Genomic DNA, 17,030 nt, shown 5'->3' with positions numbered 1-17,030 from the left:
TGGTAACGCGTGCAATACTTGCCTCAGCCGGCCTCCACTGCTTCTGTTCACAACACCAGCGCATAACGCCGATGTGTCGCAGCAAGCCGCAATTATGGTGTTTGTCGCCAACAGTTACAGCGTGAATGGCAAGAAACTTTTGCGTAAGCTTCAGGAGACCTTCAGGAGAGCCCATTGCGCTTTCTCCAAAAGGAGCAAGCACGACCGTGTTTGCGGTGCGCGGATTCGATGGCAGGGCTATAATTTGTTTTCAATGAAGCGGCAATACGTAACTTCAGCCGCTGTAATAAACCGCAATTATGGTCATTAGGTGATTTGTTTTTTTTTTATTGTGTTTAATCCCAATGTAATGTCACTTACACAAAGCGCACCCAAATCTATGTATGCCATGAGCGGATTTTCATTCCATCCATCTGGAACGCGGCCGCCGCGGGTGCACATCTAAACCGTCTCAACGCCGTGGTGTCCCGAGGCAACGAATAGCTAGTGACATCTGGTAATCGGGCACGAATTCAGAGACGAAAAGGCGCTTTCGTTCGCAAGCTCGGAAATAGATGGCATCACCTACTCACTGTTAGCGCGGATAAACAGTCGGCGGCACGCATTAAAACATGGAGGAAGGAAACTGAGGAGAGGCCCTACCCTCTCCGCGCGCTAGAAGAAAAGTGTGGAGGAAATGACGTAGTATGTTCTCCTTTGTTTTGCAGTTTTTTTTTTATTCCTTTGCTGTAGTGGCCCCGCCTTCTGGGCCACAATGGTGGCTTTTGTTATTCTGCGCGCTCACACGTGTTGCTCCGTAGGTTTCGTACCGTGGCAAAGGCGCCGTGCGGGCAGGTTTGCGTTGGTCTCCTTGTTGTGCGCTGCGTTATCTGGACAGTGCTATCTGGCCAGGTGGGACAGGAGGAACTAAAGTTCGTGAAATGAACGCGTATGCAACGCTGTGCGCAATGTACCGCGCCACGGCAATGGCAACGGACGAAGGGAATATCCGCGGGAAATTTTGCCCTCTTTGGCGGATCATGCTAACGTGCTAACGATTGTTTAGTATTGCTGCGGAGCGCGCGAGTCCGAGCAGCACGGTTGCGCGCAGTGCGGCGTGGTTCCGTGAGAAATGTAAACAAGAGAGGAGAGCTGGCCCGATAGGCGGAGCAACACCATGAGCAACGCCAACTTCCGGCTTCACTTTCGCTTCACAAAGAGTGACGTCAGGGCTTCCCCTGAGTTTCCTTCCTCCGTGCAATGAAACATGCACGGCGGCCATTACGGCTGCGCTTCGCTGCGAGTGTTTTGAGGCGATTGGCCGCTAGTGAAAAATGCGATGACTGTACCAAACTGATAGTGTGTAGCCCTTCAATTCCGTATTTATGCACAAAAAACGTATAACTTTCCTCGCCGCATGAGGAAGCGAAGTCGCTATGGAGCTGTTGACTGGCATTCAGCCAAATAGCCTGCTTTTCGGCAGGCCTGCGTTGCTTTTTGTACGTGTTCCGATAATGTTATCGCAACTTTCACCGGCTATAGGGGGCGTCACAACCTATCTGAAGTATCCGAAGTTGCTGTCGATCCGATGATCCCCTGCACGGAGACATCGCCGCCCATGTAGTTTCGGTCGCTTGTTGCCGCCGCTTGCCGACTATAGAATCATTTTGCATGGCAATGTACTTCACGTTCAGGAAGCAACTCACGCTTGAGTGCATAATCTCGCACTTATAAGCCGCGAGAGGGTGACGAATGCGCTGCCTCCCCATAGTCAATATATCAGTAAACATCAGTCACACATTGAGCCACGCACTTGTTCCCTTTCGATCGCCATCGAGCCCGACTGGGATGTAATTTATATCTCAAAAGGCTCCTTTCTGCAGCTTTCGCAAACGAGCCAGTCGCGATCGACGAATTTCACCTCAGTCAGGCTTGATCGCGACCTTAAGTGCCCGTACGACACCGACCAGACGGGGCACTTACGATTGAGACCGATCGGTATAGAATTCCTCGATCGTGAGTGGTTCTCCTCAGGAGCGACCGTAAAGAGTCTGAATCAACAAACGAAGTGTACGAGCATTCCTCTTTCCCAGATACCCTGGTTACACGTATGTGAATGTGAGACTGGCTAACGGGTGCCTAGTGAGGTTAATTCGGGGGTTTTACATCCCAAAACAGGGTTTCCGATGCGGTGTTTCACCGCCCATTGCTTTCTTTCGTCGATTGTCCAAAGGAAAACTATGACGGCTTACGAAGTCTTACGGTGCTGTTTAAGCGTTGCAGCACAGAGCACATGCGATTGCTTTTGTACTTGGTTCCATTTTTTCAAACGCCAAAGTGCCACGGCGGTGTTTCAAAAAAATCATTCGTAATTCGCTTTTCACACGCGCAAAGTCACGAAAGACAACGACGACGAAGCGCAGCTCACGCGTTTTCTCCAGGCATGTATTCTTTCTATCATCAGAGCTTTCGGGGTTTTGGCTAAGTGTCGGGCGGCTCTAGTCCAGCTTTGTAGAGGGTTTTAAGATAAATTTACATTGTCTGCTACGGAGATAGTGCCACAAATGTCTAAATGTTCTCCAGGGGACGTCACGGGGCGATATCCGCCCTGGTCGGCCTCGCTACCACCTGATCAAATGCCTCTTGAAGCTTTCTTCCGTAGTGGGGTGAGCAGCATTCCTGTGGCGCTGGTGCCTCTGCATGGAGGAGCCATCCGGCTCAACAACCCGAAGGCAGTGCAGGCGGAACTTCAGGCGGCATCGCATCACTACTTGCACATCACTGATGTGCGACAGTTTGGCAGAGGTGGGATTGTTTGCCGTTCGCCATACCAGGCGTGTGTGTACGACTTACTTAAGTGATCATCATTTGGATCGATGCAAGTGAGGGCCTTCATTCCCCCGCATCTTGCCTGCACTAAGGGAATTGTTCGTGGTGTAGACTCCTCCTTAAGTCCGACAGAGACCCCAGAAAAGCTCTCCGCGGCTGGAGTAATTGCTGTTTACCGGTGCAACAGAATGGTGGACAATACACGCGTCCCTACTGAGTCAGTAATTGCCACGTTTGCAGGTACGTCTTGCCCTACAGAGATAAAAGTCTGGCCTCTAATATTCAGAGTGGACCCGCTTGCCTCGCGTCCATTACAATGTCGAAATTGTTGGCGCTATGGTCACAGCATGGGTGGTTGCAAATCCAGCCTTCGTTGTTGCGTCTGCGGCGGGAGCCATTCCGCTAGTAATTGCTCGGCCGAGTCGGACTCTTGCTGCCTCTGCGGTGGAGCCCACAGAGCTGATTGCTCAAACTGCCCTGCTCGAACTCAAGAAGTCCAAATAATGGAGGTTATGGACAAAAGGCGCTGCTCACGCCAAGAGGCAATTGCGGCGATAAAAGAAAGAGCCCATGGTTATGCGAGTGTGACAGCACGAACCCAAGCTGTCGTTGATGGAAGCCTGTCAGAGGTAATCGCACAAGCTATTGAAAAGCCTATGGCTAAAATTATGGAGCGCCTAGTAGAAAGCGTCACGGAATGCTTCAATGGACTGGTTTCCTCGAAGTTGGAAAAATTATTACCGAGTGTTACTGCCCTGCCATCATGCTCTGACGTGAATGTTTGTTTAACGCACTCTCAGGAAAATGGAGCAATTGCGTCCGCAACCCATATAGAGTAAGTCAGGTATGTCCCAGGTACTTCAACCAAGGCAACTAATAGCCCAGACAACCGATTATCCAGATCCCTCAAACATGGAAATTGACATGAGGACACATAAAAGGAGGTGTTCTCCCCTTGAGGCTACCACTTCACACTCAGTTAGTAAATCCAAGAAAATCCTCCCTGAAGTCAACCCGAAAGGTAATATATTGGAGGAGGTTGTGGCCTCTGCGGTGCTCTCATCACTGGAAGGTAGATGAGGGTATTGCAGTGGAACTGCAGATCAGTATTCGCTGCTTCTACAGATTTAAACGTTCTATCGTCTCAAATTTCTCCAGATGTAATTTTACTGCAAGAAACCTGGTTATCCCGTGAAAAACAATTTTCTCTGCGCAATTTTAGGTCCTTTCGCCTAGATCGCCCATCTAGAGGTGGGGGACTGTTAATTATGGTCTCAAGCAAGTTTTGCCACAGGGCAAATATATCATTCCAGCTGATGTCTCCTGAATGTGAAATTCTAGCAGTAGAAATTACTCTCCGTGGCAGTAGACCTTTCTCATTAGTCAATATATACTTTCCCTCGGGTGTGCAGGATACACACCCACTAGACTCGGTTATGGCAAAATGCGGTAAAGAAATAATTTTGGCAGGTGACTTCAACTCTCATCATGTATCATGGGGAGCCAGGACAGACCTGTGCGGAAAGCGTCTATGGGACTGGGCAATCACAAATAACTTTTCGTGTCAAAATTCGGGATCAGTTACGTTTCTTCGCGGACAGTTCAAATCTGTGCTGGATCTTACATTTTCAGGTCCAGGTATTCTCACATCCGCATGGGAAACGGTGACCGTCGGGACGACCAGCGATCATTTGCCTGTTGTGTTTGAAGTGGTAGGTCCGCAGTCCACCGTGCAGGCTCGCATCCACTCTTTTGTGGATTACCGTACATTTAAAAATTGCTTGCGGACTACTTTCAAATCAATGGAAAATTCTCCATTGAAAGCCGAGGATATTTGCTCAATCATTGATAATTCGCGCAAAAGATCAGAGTTCCAGTTAAAGGCATGTAAAACCACTGCTTCTACAAATTGGTGGAATGACGAGTGCTCGCGGGACTACAACCGACGCAAGGCTGCATGGAAACAACTCATGCATAACCAATCTCCGAAAAACTGGAAAAACTATAAATTTATTGCGGGAACACTTAAAAGAACGGTAGGTAGGGCAAAGGACGATTACAATGTCCGACATTTCGAATTCCTTTCGAAAGCAAATAATAAGCGTGCATTATTTCGGTTTTTAAAATCCCAAAAAATGATTCCACGTCCCTTGAACTGGGAGTCGGTAGTTTTAACCACAAGTGAAAGAGCTGACACTCTAAATGTAATCGCGCAAGGGTTAGAGACCCGCTTCGCTACCTCTCTTCCCTTCTCTCCTTACGCGCAGGGCACTTCAGAAGATTTCGAAGAGTTTTCCATGGCAGAATTGTCCCAAGCCGTTTCCTGTTTATCAACTGCAGCCCCAGGTCCCGATGGAGTCACTACCAAGATGATTAAGCTTCTCTTTGAAGTCGCTCCTAACGGCTTGTTAGATACCATAAATTACTCAGTACAATATGCATGGTTCCCACCTGTGTGGAGAATTGCGAAGGTGATTCCTCTGCTGAAAGACCAAACCAAAGGGTATGTCCTAGACAATATTCGGCCTATTTCTCTAACATCAAATTTCGTAAAATTAATAGAAAGATTATTAAACGCACGTATGGTTCAGTTTGTGACCACAAGAGAATTATTGAGCCCCTGCCAAATTGGATTTAGACCTGGGATGTCCATTTGGGGCGCACATATCCACCTAGAAAGCCGAATTCAGTCAGCTCGTTACCAAAAACAATATGCTGCCCTAGTCACATTAGACATTTCTAAAGCATACGATAGTGTGGACTACCCTTTATTAATAAAGAGGATGCAGGATATTGGATTGCCAGACTACTTCGTGACGTGGACTGCCGAGTTCTTGCAAGGCAGGGAGTTTTACTGTGCACAAAGCGGAATTTCATCGGGAAAATTCAGACAAACACGCGGGGTTCCTCAAGGGGCAGTTTTGTCCCCGCTGCTGTTTAACATCCTACTCAGCTCCATTCCTCATCATCAAAATGTAAGCACGTACGTTTACGCTGATGATATAGCGTTTTTTGCATCAGCAAGGGATATTCAGTCTCTGTACGAATGCTTACAGGAATATTTATGCGAGCTAGAAGCATGGCTGGACAGTATTCGCTTGTCCCTTAATGTAAATAAGAGTGCCGTTCTTGTCTTTCCCCTACAAGACCCAGTTACTATATCCCTTTCATACCGTCATTCCACTATCCCACAAGTTGAGAAGGTCAGGTACCTTGGAATTATTTATGATAGTAATCTTGATTGGCGTCAGCATATTGAACATATATCTTCAAAAGCTTCTCGTGCAATGGGGATATTACGAAGGATAAGTAATTATCGATGGGGCATGCGCAGAGACACACTCATAATGATTTACCGCATGTATATTCGACCTATCATAGAGTTCGGTTGTGTGTTATTCTCCGGCGCCGCGGCTTACAAGCTACGCCCACTAGTTTTGCTGGAACGGGAAGCGCTTCGCTTATGTCTGGGGATACCAAAGTTTGTAGCGAACGCTGTGCTCTACAAAGAAGCACGATTACCTTCCCTTCAAATGAGATTTAAAATACTTACTGTCCAAACATTTATAAGGCTCTATGAATCCCCACTAAGAAGATCCCAGTCCATCTTCATCAAACAACGAGTACAATTTTTTGGAGTCAGATGGCCACGGTTTCACACGCCACAAGTCATTGTATCGCAATCGTTATTGAATTCGTTAGACGTAAATATAAATGATATAATCACGGAAAACAGCATCTCAAATTCACTAGTTATTACTTATGATGACCTATACCCAAATAATGCAAAGCAGCTTCCCTCGCATATTATTAACGGCTTACTCCAGGATCACTTGAATCAACTCCACACTAACGTAATTATAGCAACGGATGCTTCGCAGAGTAAAGAAAAGGCAGGAGTTGGAATTTTCTCATCATCATTATACTGGTCTTTTTCTATTCGGCTTCCCGACTTCACTCCAATATACCTAGCGGAATTCCTAGCTGTTGTCCTAGCTTTACGAAAGCTACAATCTTCCAGGACAACGGCGGTAAGAATCACAGATTCTTTGTCGCTGTGCACCTCACTTGCTGCTCCCGGAGAGTCACACATATTGAAAACTTTTTACTCACTGGCTCCTAGTCATTTGAGAAGTTTACGATTAATATGGGTACCTGGGCACAAAGGCATATTTATGAATGAGGTGGCAGACAGCTTGGCCAAGGCTTCTATCAGCGGCCCAGTGCTTCCCCTTCTTCCAACGATGGGTATTATCAGGTCCGCCAGGTTCAGAAGATACATCCTTTTAACATCACAATCGAACCTTAAATCATCCTTGGCACTACGCCACTTACAATTCCCTTGGAGCAGGAAGTTTTGTAAAACAAGACAAACGGAAGTTACATTAACGAGACTACGTTGCCGAGTCCCATCTCTAAATTTTTACATGCACCGATCTGGTCTGGCAATATCCCCATTGTGCCATTTTTGCAATGCATTAGAGACGATTGAGCACTACTTGCTGAAATGCCGGCGTTTCTCCTGCGTGAGGAAAATGACATTAGAAATTACACTGCGACAGCTTGGCCTGCCATTGAACACTCCGGTGCTACTGTCTTGCGGAGCGTCTGTGCTTGGGCACTCACACAGGAATGTGTGCTTCGCCTTAGAAAAATTTATTATTGAATCAAACCGATTTCATTGTTGACCGCATTATTCTATTTATTCCTCCTCAATTGCCGCATTGGTATATTATAGATAATTTTTTTTCCTCTACGTAGCATGACAGTCTACTGAACCGTTTCGTTTTCTCTCGCCTAACATGTAACATCTCTCGTCGCATGTAACAAAATTTTAGGTTGTTCCCTCGATTTTCTGAACACTTAAGCAAAGTCTGCCCGACTCTTGGCCAATCCCCGCGAGTGGGTAAGCGCCAAACTCATCAAGGACATCGTCATCATCATCATCATCAGATGACTGCTTTCGGCGGTTGCCACGTGGCGGCTCCACCTTGCCTGAAAGTTGCGATATCAACTCATTTAGGAACTGGTTACTAAAAAAGATCTGTATTACTCTAGGACGAAGTTAAGCTAAGAAGATAATGTGCTCGCTTCGCTGAGAAAAAAAAAACTCTCACTGCTATTTTCACAGAAAATTCAATAAAGCTCTGTTGTCTATGTTTCTTTTTTCTTTGTTATTTAACAAACATTTTTCTCTTTGTCTTTTAGTTACCAATGGAACATTTGGAACGTTGTCTTTTCTGTTTTACTAGTTTTTCTGTTAAGTTCTTGTCTTTTTACCTCAAAATTTAAGTATAAGAACTAGTTTTGCCTTTCCAGTAATACAAGAAGTTCTGTTATAGTTTCGCATTTCTCTGTTCTTTCAGTGTTTTTTTTTCTGTTTCACATTGCAGAAATTTTACGCGTAAGGACAATTTCCTGTCATTCTGAACAGTAGCCGAACACGGATCAATGTCAGCTGACGCCAACGTTCAGACAAGCGGACTTCTCATCATGAGGGTGGCAACTGTCCTGAGGAATAGAGGTCGGCTTGTCGGAACGTTGGCTTCAGTGGACATGCCTTGTTCGTCTAGTGTTCATCCCTTCGAGTCTTCGCTTTTCTCTGACCACCCTGCTTGAATTTTCTATCGTGTTACAGAAAGACCACAAAATAATAACTATTCTGTCAATGGGCATTTGTGCGAAAAGAAAAATTAGGCCAGTGTAACAAGACGGAGCTAACACGGAGCATGTTTGTGTGTCCGTTCTTTTTACGTTACTAAACTTTCTTCTCGTTTGTGTGGCTCTTTTGTTTGCATTTCTGGTAAATATGGTGATAACGTTATCACGCGATTACTTCAAGGAAGAATTTCTATAGTAAGGCATTGTAGAATAAAACAGAATTTCTTTTGCATTTCCATCGAAAGATCGTTTGAAAGATCAATATGAAAACAAAAATTCCCGAAATACGTCAAGCTTGCAGCAGAACAATTTGACTATATGACAAGAGGAACTACGAGGCAATTATTCGTGAACTTGATGCCTTTCCACCGTCGTTTCAAGACGGTTTTTGGGAACGATCTATTAACGAAAACTGGTTACTCTTCAAAAACAAAATGATCCGGCTAGCTGATGAATTCATCCCTAAGGTAACTTTTCGTCTTGCCCGCCAAAAACCCTGGTTTACTAGGTCATTAAAATTACTTGAACACAATAAAACAAGAAACGCCGTTCTCGTGTCGCGAAGACTAGAAACAGTATTTGAGCATGGGACACATACAACATTGCAGAAGAAGCATATTTAAGAGAAGTGGGAAACGACAAGTACTCATTTTTTCACACTCAGCTACCAAAAATCCTTGTTGATTCACCCAAACGTTCTTGGTCAATTCAAAACCCACATGGGGGGGGGGGACACCCCTCCTGTTATCCTTACTAATCAATCTTGACAAGAGGGAAGTAGTTCAGAAAATCCATATATATTTAATGCATCCTTTTCGTTTGTCTTTACGAATGAGCCTAAGCCTGCTGAAACAGAACTATTTTCTGTTAGTTCACCTAAAATGCCACCCATAAGCCTAAGTTTCCCTTCTATCCTGTCCTTAATTGAAAAAATGAAGTTGTCATCTTTTACAGGTTCGGACGAAATAAATTCCAAGCTCTTAAAAAACACTAAACACATATCTGACGAATTTTTACTACTGCTGTTTTCCCAGTCACTCTCATCAGGAATTCTCCCTTATGACTGGAAGTGTGGAAAGGTTATTCCAGTTCACAAAGCAGACCGCAGAGACTGTCCGCTAAATTACTGCCCCATATCACTAACCAGTGCGTCTTCCAAACTCAAGGAACACATCATGTACTCTCAAATCATGCAGTTCCTTGATTCCAACAGCTTTCTTATTGCCTCTCAATATGGATTTCGAAAAAGCCTCTCATGCGAATAGCAACTAGCTCTTTTCCTTCACGACCTGCATGCTAACCTCGACACTAACCTACAAACAGATGCTATTTTACTTGACTTGACCAAGGCTTTTGATAAAGCACCACAGAGGCCTCTCTCAACTAAACCTGCCACCTGACGTTCTAAAGTGGATCGCCTAATTTCTAACTAACCGCTCTCAGTTTGTTTCCCTTAACAATGTCAAGTCTAACTCGCTCCCTGTAACGTCCGGCGTGCCGAAGAGATGTTCGGCCCGCTTTTATATCTAATATATATAAACGATTTGCCAAACAATTTATTATGTAATATCCACATGTTCGCTGATGACTGTGTTATCTACCGCAATATAACAAACACATTTGACCAAGTAGCCCTACAGAATGACCTTAATAAAGTGTTCGACTGGTGTAACCTCTGGCTAATGACCCTTAATCTTAAGAAATGTAAATTAGTTTCCCTCCACCGGTGAAAAAATCCGCTCCAATTTCCCTATAAAATCGCTAACAAAGCAGTTGAAACAAGTAATTCCTATAGATACCTTGGTGTAACACTAACCCCGGATCTCTCCGGGTGCACACATGTCACGAATATTATTTCCGCGGCTAACCGATCATTAGGATTTCTAAAACATCATCTGCATCACTCACCCTACCACGTAAGACTTTTGGCTTACCAATCGCTAATTCAGCCCAAACTTGAGTACGCATCACTCATCTGGAGCCCTCACCAAGTTTACTTGATCAACGCTATCGAAGCAGTGCAAAATCATGCTGCTCGCTTCATTCATTCTTCTTATTCATACGATATCAGCGTGTTATCCCTTAAAAATGAATCTGGTCTACCCATCCTTTTGTCTCGCCGCAGGATCGCCACACAATCAGTTTACTACAAATTTTATCACAGTTCTTTCAGCAATCCACATTACATCGCGCCGGCCGCCCGCACTTCCGCCCGCACGGGCCATCCACTTCAGGTCACCTGACCCCGTTCTGGCACCACAACTTTCTGTGAATCATTTTTTTGCCGCTCAGCTTCAGAATGGAATGGCCTTCCCCACGACATTGTTTCGATCACCTGTCCATCACGTTTTATTCAAAGTGTAGCCATGTACCTGTCTTAACAACCTGTGGCATATGTAATCTGCATACTGTAACCATCTAACGTTACAGCCCAATTGCGCGTAAGGCTCTTCGTGCGCTTCCAGAAAGGCATGCCATGAGTCATCTCTACAACTAGTCAGTGCATGATCAGCCATTCACCTAATCTAACACGAGCGATGCAGTTTTGGAGGCCTATTTTTTACAAGAAGGCCTACTATGATTCACGAAATATCTAGAATTATACAATACCATGATACAAGGCACCCTGGTGTGGTTAGTCGTGCAATACAACATAATAAAGCACGGATAGTGCACGTAAGCAGCAGTTATCGCATGCGATATCTCACCTAACAAAACAGCATTTCTTATAGGTAAGCAAGCCGTGCTGTAAAATGCTTTGTAGAACACTGGTCCATTGCGCATTGCGATAAGGCTGTAAATGCTGTCTTTTTAGAATGCCAGGAAAATCTATAAATTACATCTTTCCCACGGATTCATAAGCGTCCCTCTAGAACATCGAAATGCCATCGAAAATTCTATGCTGTTCTTGGCGGCTTCGTTGCAGACGGTTTCAGCGTAGATGGTGTCCTCAGAAGTGCTGGGAGTGCAGAGGAGATAGCACATCAGGACGAAAAATAGCCGGTCTCTGTCAAACAGTCGAAGTCGCTGGTGGTCTTTTTTGGGAAGAGACCGCAGCGCCATCAGTGCCAGACGGATAGACGCGGCGTGGTAATAGACTTCAATGTAGTCCCTAGTATGAACAGCTAACTCGGTGAAGCAGGGAAGCCTTTTCAAATCCTCGTCAAACTTGATACCTGGCAAGTACCTGGCGAGCTTGGCAACGAAAAGCCGCAAGATGGCGGTGGCGAACAGCGTGCCGAGAGCGCCAAAATTGGCCGTGTCAGTCAAGTGTCGCGTGTAGACTGGAAGCATCACAAAGAAGGGAGGGAGCGTGAGTGTCCCACTTCGGTAGTCGTAGAGGTCGTACCGTTGTTTTGCTACGAGGTCGCGAGTGTATGTGGTTGGTATCCGATCTCTGAACGTCGTGTTGATGCTGCCCACCGCAGCAGTGATGTCCATCCAATTGCTAAGCAGCGATGATCGGTTGGACAGGCCATGGTTCACGAGCGCCTCATCTACGACCCCCATGGTCGCCTCGTGGAACTCGACGTGGAAGTCGGCCTCGTCTACAGTGACTTGGTCGCTGTGGTCACTCTCAGACCCACTGCGCTTTACGTGTATCAGTTGGCCGGAGATGGCGCGCACCATGGAGGAAACGTATGTGAAGTCTTCGGCCGCTGTTTCCCGGAGGATGAAACTACCGAAGGTGAATTGGCCCACAAGTTTCTCGCTCAACTGCATACACTCTGCTCGCGCGCGCCATTCGCTTGCCATGTTCGTTCCTGCTCTGGTGCCCTCGTAGTCATGCAAGCTGCTAGCGAGATCCTTGCCGATGTAGCGCATCATTTGTTGCACCACGCACCATCCGAAGTAGTAATGGAGGCGCTGTTCACCAAGTGTAGCAAAGAGCTCGTCCACCTCCTTAATGAGCTCCAAGTTTACGATGAAGACGAGCACACTATCTGGGAGCCGTAGTTTGTCGACGACCGCGCGCCATGTTGTTGTGGGAACGTGCCTGGTGATTTGAGCGAGCCTGTCGATGGGGCTGACTTGGACTTCGTCGCCTGATTGTTCCCGGTGAGCTAATAATGCCTCTAGAATGGTGTCCTCTACTTTGACGAACATTTCGTAGCTGAGCGCGGAATTTGCAGGCTTCTCGTGACCGGCATACTTAGTCTTGGTCTGCTCGAAGAAACGCGCATAGGCGCCAGCATGTATGAGCTGTTGGCGAGTGGCCTGCCACCCGCGGAGGAATGCCATATCGGGCGCGACTTCGAGTACGTTGCTCGCGTTGCGCCTAGAGAGCCGTATGCGCAGCATCGCCGTTACTTGAAAGGCAGCATACACTGAAGCCACTGTAGTGATCAGGTCTGGCTCAGCGGACATGTGAGGCCATGTCACTCCCGCCAGACGGAGATGGTGGCGGAAGGCGGACAGCTCGTCGGTGCCGTCAACCAGCACGGCCGTGCACGTCTGGTAAAAAGCGGCAACCATCTGCTGTGCCGTCTGCGCCTGGGAAGGAACGAGCACGCGCTGGAAGATCCAGTGTACGTGTGCAAGGAATTCTTCAAGGTGACTTCGGTACACCGACTGGTTCTGAGTCTGCGCCCAGCCACTGCATACATGCGCATAGAAGTTGACGCATGGATCTCGAGTTTTGTCCACGCTAGCAGCCAGCAGGGAGTCCAGCGCAGTGCATGCAGCCGTCGTGCAGACAGTGTTGTGTGGGTCTGTGGGTACCGCGAGCACCAGTATGGCGGTGAGTATTGCGCACAGAGCGAGCACAGTGAGCGCGACCACCACGTAGCTGAACAGCAGCTCCCTCTGCTCATGCGCATCGTGAGCGACGAGGGAGCGAGACTCGAAGAGCTTGGTTCGCGTCGTGCCAAACGTATCTGGATCCGCAAAAGATAGGTTGACCTGATGAGGGGTGCCTCTCCGGCAACTTGTGGAGGACCGGAAATCAGCATCAGATCTGTAGCTTGATCGGTCGTCGTCAGTCCTGGTAAGCGACGTTCCCTCGCGAGAGTCAACCGATTGGGCCGGCAGTGAGATGCGGCTGCTCGTAGAGGACGTAGGGCCTGCAAAACAGGTTGCACACTTTTGAGCGAGAATTCCAGATTTCGCTGACAAGCGGCGCCACTACTGAAGGAAAGCGTTGGGCTCAGAGGCGCTAAGCGTACAGCGCAGTGTTACCAACCGTAGCGACCGTTCTGTAGGTCTAGGATACGTAGAATAATTTTAGGAATTTGTCATTTTTTGGCAGTATCGAAAGATTTTATTGAGATATTAGCATTTACACCTCAGCTCTTGCCATTAGAACTGAGGACGCCTTGAGTAGAAAGCTTTTGTTCCCGTTTCGCGCACTATAGTACAGACTTTAATTCGGCATACTAGTCCGGACTATAGACTAGTCAAAATTACCATTAATATGCATGTAAAAGAACTCCGTGGCAAACTAAAGATTTTGAAAAGAATATTCTACGCATACCTCGGCGCAGGAGTTAGCATCCATAATTAACTACTAGGACCAAGTGACAGTAGACTCATACCCTGCGCCAACAGCCCGAGCAGCTGTGGATGCGATTGACTCGTCTCGGAAAGAGGCGGCTCGGTTGTTCTTGGTGCATCGCTTTCGGAGGGTGATGCATCGACCAAACGTGACTCAACCTCGAAGCTGGCCCTTCGAACGTGTGCCGCCTTCCCCGTTTTGGTGCTACTAGTCGTCACTTCGTACGAGGTGTTTGTTGAAGGCTCGCTTGATTTGCTGGTCTGGTGTAGCTCGAGCTCTTCAGTGCTCTCAGGCGCAGGGCTGTTTGCTTCTTTCTGCGAGAGGAAAAGACAGTGACTCTGTTCAAGCGTGAAATCTGTAATAGCCAAAAGGTGAGATGGTTTAGGCTTGGCGCAACCTAAGCAGTCTAGAAGGAATCTCATGCAGAAGGATAGCAGCGCACCCACGGTAGCCACTGTGACTATGGCGCCGGACTGCTGAGGTCGAAGTCGCGGGTGCGATAGCTGCCGCGGCGCTCGCATTTCGATGAGAAAATGCGAAAAACGCTCGCGTACGGTGCACTGAGTGCACGTTAAGGAAACCCAGCTGATCAAAATTATTTTGGAGTCTCCGAATACTGCATGCGTCATGCGCTTCCGTGAGCATGAATTGTCAATTAGAAATAAAACGAATAGGCACCTGCCTGTCCACTGCTTGGAGTGCACGTGCAAGCCGATCATGGAGGAAGTGAAGATTTTGTGCCGCTACCGAGATAGCCGAGCCAGAGAGCTACTCGAGGCGTACCATATTAGAAAGAAGGGACAAGATTGTGTGAGTGACACCTCAGTTTACTTACACAACAGTGAGATGAGGTTTATTGACGAGCGTAGGTCGCGTTTTGCATATACAAGGTTTTTCTTTTATTTATCTTTTCTTTTTTCGCGCACGGGCAGTGGTGTATGTCGGGGGTGTACTTATATGTGGTCTTTGCGGAATGAACATTAGTTGCAAATCTGCGCCCGTCCTTGTCCCATGCTGTCTCTGTGGTCCGTTTGTTCGCGCAGTTAAACATTGTTCGCTAATATGTACCAACTCGCCCAACAACATGTTCTTCTAAACTCTTGAGTTATGTTTGGTCGGCGCAAAATTATAAAATTTCGACATTGTTTTGAACGTCTATAACACCTCCGCAAATGCATATTTAATTTGGAATAAATTCGTTGTCGTTAGGATTAAAATACGTGGTGCGTAGAATAAATTATTTGGCGCTGGGAGTTAACTTACTGACGCTTCGAATAATATCAGAGGGACAACCTGTAGTAGCATTTTAGAGAGCACAGCCATTCCGAAAGATAAACTTAAAGAAGGAAAGGTAAGGAAGTTAACGACACAGGATATCGGATTTGCACGAGTGCTTGCAAAAATAACTACAAATATAATACAAGGGATAAAAAGAGGTAATTTGGGCCCAAGTACAGATGAACAAATTTTACCAGAGTATCCGAATATCCGGTTACTAATCACCGAATAACCAACTGAATAACCGATAGCTCCGGTTATCCTGTTTTCAAATTCGAATAACCGGATAACCGGTTTTTCCGCAAAACCGGTTTGATGTTGCTGCATTATTAAGCACTTCCCACACATGGGACCGTCCCGAAGATGGTGCAATACCGGGCGTACCTGTGGCGGAGGTGCAGTTCGTCATTATGGGGCTCACGTTCACAGATTCGCTCGCCATCCTTTTTCACAGAGTGCAAGGGCTGTATATGCAAGCTGTATATGCCTAGGCGAAACACTCTTCGTCCGACCATAGAAACCCTACTGCGGGAGTTTTTTTAGTCTATTTTAAGGGGGGTATGAGTCATTGCATTAATCTTACGTGAGGAATGGACATATTTATCTTTGAATAGGCATAACCTAAATCTAGGTATTATTGCAGAGAATGGACACAGAGGGAGACAGGGTGAAGACAATATCATCATGACATATTTAAAGAAGTTCTTTTACAGCAAAGCTGTATGTACCTGGGCTAAAGGCTCGCTCTCCGACCATAGAAACCCGCCGGTGGAAGGTGCGGCGTGCCGTTGGCAACCTCGATATAGCGTCGTTTCTCTATCGCAGCAAATCCCGCACGTAGCATTGTCTCACCGACTTTGCAATAAGTTCAAATATTTGTCTATGTCATTAATTCAATGAAATTTGGGGCCCCTGTGTGTCACCCGGTAACTACAGTGTACAACCGAGGCTTAAACACAATCTATAACGCATTACGAAACACAAATGCGTAACATATTTCGGAAATACTTTGATGAACCCGCTGGATTAACACAATGAACCGCAGACTGCACCCCTCCATGATAGTGATTATGCAAAGCCCAACGTGCGGCATTTCAAATAAACAAATCCCAAGCCGAACGTGTGCGTAACATCATTAAAAAACATAAAGACGTAACCAGTAATTGAGAAAGAGTTTAACGAACCGTCGAAATTAACCCAATGATAAACATCGGCGCCGCACATTTCAGCTTCGCTGGTTTACCATCAGTACGGGGCACATGGGCGGTGTTTTTATGCCTTGTGGTCCCTGCGCAATCTTTAGAACAATTCCGGGCTTCTTAATGTCAGGCACATTGGCTGCATGCTTGCCCTTCTACGCCCTTTTGCGGAGCGAAATGTCCAAACGATGGTGGCAGCATTCCTAACAGAGCATTATTGTTTTCGCTTCAGCGAATCCTGGCAACCGCATTTCTGGCTGATGCAGTGTGAAAAGAATACCCCACAACCCATCTGGCACTGTGTGGGTGCTCTTTCCGGGCTTGTCACCCTCGTGTGTTTCGAAATACTTTGACAACAAAAACATATGCGTGCTCACCGAACGGAACGAGCCGAAGAGCGTTTGTTTGTCTCCTGGAACCGAAATACTGAGAAAACGATCAGGAACACTGTATGCTAAATTAAAAACCTAATTATGGAATTTTAGGTGCCAAAAACAGGAGCGCATAGTGGATGGAATTTTGTACCACCTAGGGTTCGTTAACGTTCATCTAAACCTAAGTACACGGTGTTTTCGCATTTCGCCCACATG

This window comes from Dermacentor variabilis, chromosome 5 (genome assembly GCF_050947875.1).
Source record: "Dermacentor variabilis isolate Ectoservices chromosome 5, ASM5094787v1, whole genome shotgun sequence".
NCBI classification, from domain to species: Eukaryota; Metazoa; Arthropoda; class Arachnida; order Ixodida; family Ixodidae; genus Dermacentor; species Dermacentor variabilis.
Note: the sequence above shows the minus strand (reverse complement) of the source record.